Genomic DNA, 6,000 nt, shown 5'->3' on the forward strand with positions numbered 1-6,000 from the left:
GTATCACTATGGCCCATTGGTTCCACAATCCTCCACAGTGTCACAATGGTCTCCACAGGAAGGAAACAAGCGAGCCCCAGTGGTGCAGGGGCAGATGAGAGGCAGCCACCAGAGGCCAAGTCAAGCCAGACTTGACTGTATGGGCAGATTTTGTCTGGGAGTAACCCTTGGATATAGAGAATTTTAGGCGCAGAATCCCAATTTTGGCCATGGGTGCCTGGACAAGAAAGACAGTTCTTTTCCATAGGAATAAAAGTACAGAGCCCCAGTGCTTCACAGTCAGATGGGAAGTGGATCTTGACACGTCAAATTCAGTGGGCCCTGATAGCCCCTAGGAGGCCAATCCAGACAGACCTGTTCCATGTTCCCTTGATTTCATGGATCCCCACATTGTCACAATGGTCTCGATTCCATGAAGTCTTGCAATGTCACAATGGCTTCTTGGTTTCATGAGTCCCAACAGAGCCACAGGAGTCTCTTGGCTCCATGCCGCCCCACTGTGTTACAAGGGCTCCTTGTTTATATGGAAATCACAGGTCAATCACTGACCCTTGCTTCCATAAGGCCTCTGAGTTGCAAAATGGTCTCCTTGATTCCATGATTCCCGGATTCCACAGTCTCACCATAGTTTCTTTGGATCTCCATTGTCACAACTGACTCATGGTTCCATGAGGTTCTGTAGTGCCACCGTGGTCGCTGTCAGAGGCTGGATGAGATCGATGTCCCGAGACACCTTGGGATGCTCGTAATGCCCATGTGGGGCCAGGGCCAGGTCAGGCCTTGGTTTGTGGTGGGACAGAGCCCTGCCCCAGCCCTGGCCTGGCAGAGCTGTCAATCACACAGTAGGGGCTGTGCTAACCCAGCTCTGATTGGCCCAGCTGTCAATCAATCACACACTAGAAGCTGGTGCTACCCTGACTCTGATTGGGTAAACAACTGGCAGTCCCACCGCAGAGATGGGCCCATGAAGGCCCAGAGGGTTAAAAGCCGGAGCACGAGGCCAGCCCAATGAGACAGAGTAAAAATCCATTTTGAATTAGGTGAAGTGTCTAGGAGAGGTAAAAAGTCTGTAAGGCCAAAGCTGAAGGGAAAAACTGCAGGACAGAGATAGTGAGGAGACAGAGAAAAATAACCGGAAATGGCCACAAGGTTGATCTGCCCTGACCTAGAAATTCTTTTGATAAAGAGGAACTGGCGATAAATGTCACGCGGAATGAATCTGTAGGAACCTATTGTGAAACTGTATGCATATGTATTTGGAAGGGGAAATAAAAGGAGATCTGAAGTTCTCAGAGGTACACATGCCTTTTTTTAGGAGAGCAATCTCCGCATGCATCCAGCACTGTAAGAAACATACCAAGCTTTACAACTTTTACACAAAGTTGTGATGTTTCTTCTTTTCTCTGCAAAAAATTATGGCGAGCCAGCCAGGAGAGTTCTCTGTCCCCGCAGGGGCAGGGAGGATAGATGGACCTCCAAGGCGTGCCCTAGGATTTTTTTCCTGGTGGGTCTCCGCTTGTCTCAACTTGCCTCCTGCGAGTACAGACAAGGACCTGCTGGCTGCAGAGGAAGATATGGTATGTACTGAGGGGCCCCTGGGGGAAAAGAGACCTAGGGAGTAAATCATTCAGAGATGTCTGGGTCCAGCTGATGGAGGCAGCTGGAGTAGAGATGGGGGTTCATTGTTCTGACAGGGCAGACCGCTAGCGATCCTGGGGGTGGGTTGAATGAATCTCTATGTGTGTGTGTATGTATAGTGTCCAGACACTGTATGGGGGTTCATTGTCTGATAGAGCAGCCGCTAGCGACCCTGGGGGTGGGTCGAGTGAATCTTATGTGCGTGTGTGTGTCAAACACTGTGTCGCTGTATGGTTAATTCATTGTGTGGTCAGTGCACTGTGTTTCTAATCGTGCAAGTGTCTAAGTGTATGGTGTATAAAAGAGAGTAGATCTACAGTGCTCTACAGTGCGCGGGGGTGAGTACTTCCCATGTTTGAAGCAGCTGAGTTAGGCCTGAGGGGGCAGGGAGAGAAGTGCCCTGCGGAGAAGCGAGTGGAGGAACGTCAGTGATGGTATTTATTGTGTTTACATGTAGTGATTTATGTAGATTTGGTACATTTTAACTGTGAGTACGAGCTCAGAGAGTTCCTTTGCCCTGGATGTTTGGACTTGATCTCTGGACTGTGTGCTGTTATTTTGATTGTGTCCAGGAAAAACTGATGTGAGTAAATGCTGAATTATGGTATGCTGTGTTGTGTTGAGAAAAGTGGGCACTTTGAGAGATATGCCCTTTCCCAGTGACTTTGTGTGGTGATTTTCTTCCACTGCATTGTGGTAATTTGATTCTCGGATTGTATAGTGGTGTTTGTGGAGATTTTAAGATTTTGTTTGCAGCAAGAGTAACATTTTACACAGAAGAACTATGGTATGGTGATTTATGCTTAACTATGATAAAGCGAATTAAAGGAATTCCAAGAATTCTCCCCCCCTCAGCAATTCAAGCCTTGGCTCTAGTGAATTTGAAATAAAGGGGGGGGGGGGGTACGTGTGTCTGTGGCTGTGGGCATATCAGAGTTCCAGCTGTGACAAGCACAGCCTTTCTGCAAGGCAGTAAAACAAGTGTAAGTAGACACAGTACTTAATTAGATTGTGCAAGAAGAGAACTAGAAAAGATTGATATTTTGGAAAACAGAGTTTAGATTGAAGAGATGAATGAGTTTATGAGACTTCAGCTGGTAGTATAGTAAATCTGGACTGGGAACGGCCTGTGGTAGGGATTTAGAGTTCTCTGTAATAAAGGGTATAGCCTGCCTTTGCAGGCAATGCTGGGGAGCCTTTGGTGCATCAAGAGGCTGGCACACTGCTTGGGTATGACTGCAGTGCGGTGTTTGTGAGAAACGCTAGTATTGCTGTTCTAATGAGCATCAGGGCACATGCCCCGAGTGTAAATTAAAGGTTTCTGATCAAGCTGATTCAGAACCTAAGATCTTAAGGCTCGTGTGTGGGAAATCACATCTGATACCTGCCACCTGGATCTGTGTGGGGGTGTGGGAGGAAGACTGAGAAACTACTGTGAAGCTTTGTAAAGAGAAGTTTGGGGGGAAGCGAGACAGGGCAAGGAAAAAGAGATAATGAGAACTGACCAGAGCAAAGAGGTTCCTAAATTAGCCCCTTTTAAGTGGGGCTCACTGGGAGAAGGCTGCCAGTAAAAGCAGCTCAGAAAATAATAAGATTTATAATACTTCATTGCAGTTAAAACTGTTTTAAAATAGGAAGGTAAATGGGATGGGGTTTTGTATGCTGATATGTCTTTTTGTTTTAAGAAATCACCCAGAATGGCAAAGAGACTGGGAGATCAGACCACCCTCTGGTCTTGGCCCCTGAGGAAAACAAGGCAAAGATAAAACAAATCAAACGTGTTGTTCAGCTTGCAGCATAAGATAGCAACGTATGAAGTCAAACAAAGATTATCATGCTGAAATGCAAAGCGATTACAGTTGGCAAAATGAGTACCTATGATTTGTTAAAGGCTCCTCCTAAGGTAAGGGAGAAAGGATAAAGATGACCTCCCCAAAAGGGAAGAAGACTTAGGCCCCAAAAGTATACCCACTTGAACCCATCCCCCTCCTGGCATTTCAATTTCATCCAGAACTAGGATGTAACCCCTCTGTGAGAGGCAGTGAGATCAGAAGAAAGAAAAGGGTAGAATTTTAGTCAACACAAGGGCCATATATTCAGTTTTAAATAAAGCTTTAGTACCTGTGGAGAATGTTTATGTTGTAGTGTGGGGAACAACTGGCCAGTCTGAGAAGGCATAGTTTTGCAAACCTTTAAAGTAACGTTTACTATGTGTGCTTAGAAGCTTTTGTACAATTTGCTCAATTCACTAAAAATTCTCAAATGAGAAAGGTTACTCTGGAGGCAAATGAATGATATAAAGATGTTAGGCTTAACATTTACAGCCATTGAAATTAAGAAAGACATTAGTAAAGAGATATTACAATAAGTAAATAAGTGTTTTCGAGGGTATGGGACTCTGCTGTACCAAGGAGGGTGAAAAATGCTCCCACATAGTAATCAAGCTTAAGGAAGGAACACAACCAGTGAGAATTGAGCAGTACCCTCAAAAGCAAGATAGGAAAGGAATCAGCCCAATAATTTATAGTATTGGATTGAGGGCTGTCAATAAGATAACACAGAATTTATACCCTGTGGTAGTAAATCCATAAACTTTACTAACTTGTTTAACACCTGAGCTAATCTGGTTCACTGTTTTAGGCCTAAGAGATGCCTTCCTTTGCCTCCCTATCCACGAAGCCAGCCAGAAAATTTTTGCATTCAAACACAGCTCACATAGTCCATGTGCCTGAAGGTTTCAAAAATTCCCCACTCCTATTAGAGAACAGTTTGCAAAGACCCAGAGTCCTGGGAAGCTCCACAAGAGGAAAGGAGGATGTTGCAGTACGTGGATGATCTTCTAGTAGTCACTCAGATGAGGGAAGCCTGGACGGTAAGCCTTTTGAATTTCCTAGGACTCCAAGGATGCAGAGTCCAAAAGAAAAAGGCACAGGTAGTGAAACAGAAGGTAATCTATCTGGGGTAAGAAGTGAGTTCTGAGCAGCAGACTTTAAGGCAGGGAAGCCATATGTCAAACCCCGAAACCCCAGACAATAAAAGAACCCTCCTAGCCACGGCAGGGTAGTGCCAGCTGTGGGTTTATAATTATGGTCTGCTCATCAGACCCCTCTATGCTCTTATTGCCAATGGAAACAGAGATCTCCAGTGGACAAAAGATGCCACACGGGCCTTTCACCAGCTAGAGAGTGCCCTCATGTCAGCTCCAGCATTGAGACTTCCAGATGTAAGTAAACCATTCTTTCTATTTTTCCATGCAAGGAATTGCCTGGGGAATATTGGCTCAGGACTTGGGCCCATACTGAAGGGCAGTTGCTTACTTCTCTAAGCAACTAGATGCAACAGCCAAAGGATGGCCAGGTTGCCTCAGAGGTGTAGCAGCAGTTGTGCTGAATATTCAAGAGGCACCCAAGTCTACCCCAGGACAAAAATGACTGTGCTAGTGTCCCACACAGTGTCCGCAGTACTGGAAGTAAAGGGTGGCCACTTTGTGACCACTGGCTTTCACCACAGAGGTTTCTGAAATACCAGGCCATCATGGTAGAGCAAGATGATGTAGAGATAGTGGTGACTAATATTGTCAACCCAGCTTCTTTTCTCAGTGGAATCAAGGAGAAGCAGTACACCATGATTGCCTGGAGACCATTGAAGCTACCTACTCCAGCCTCCAGCCACCCAGACTTAAAGGACACTCCTCTGGACGATGCAGAGACCTGGTTCAGTGACGGGAGCATCTACATTGCCAGTGGAAAGCAACATGCAAAGTACGCAGTGACTACCTGCAGAGAGATAATAGAGTCTGGACCCTTACCAACAGGTACCTCTGCACAGAAGGCTGAGATAAATGCATTGACCCATGCCTTAGAAACAGCAAAAGACATTCAGAGTCGTGCATGCACATGGAGCCATCTGGAAGGAGAGGGGACTGCTGGCCTCACAAGGGAAGAAGAGACAATCTGGCTGCTGAAGCAGTTCAGCTACCTGAAAAGGCATATTAAGGCACACCAGAGAGCGAGCTTAAAATTGGAGGAGAGAAATGAGCTGGTGGATGGAGAGGCAAAGAAAGCTGCAAAGGGTGAGGTACAGATTTTCCTCGAAGGTAAGCCATAATACAATAATACTAATCAAAAGAGACGTACAACTACAAGGAGTGGGCTACCATTGAAAGGGAGCTAGTAATCCTTTCCCATTTTCATGGTTACTAGTGAAGGAAGAGCACTAGAAAATACACTAGGGCCTAACTACTTAAAAGCTTTTTATAAAGTGTGGCTCCTTTCTCAAAATGACCAGTGATACAGAGTGCATTGAAATGAAGTGTTGACTTTGAAGTAGTAAATTCCACAGGCTTTCTAGAACATACATCTG

Source organism: Melozone crissalis, unplaced genomic scaffold (assembly GCF_028551555.1).
Source record: "Melozone crissalis strain CALT ecotype California unplaced genomic scaffold, PUWL_Pcris_2 ptg000079l_1, whole genome shotgun sequence".
Taxonomy (NCBI): domain Eukaryota; kingdom Metazoa; phylum Chordata; class Aves; order Passeriformes; family Passerellidae; genus Melozone; species Melozone crissalis.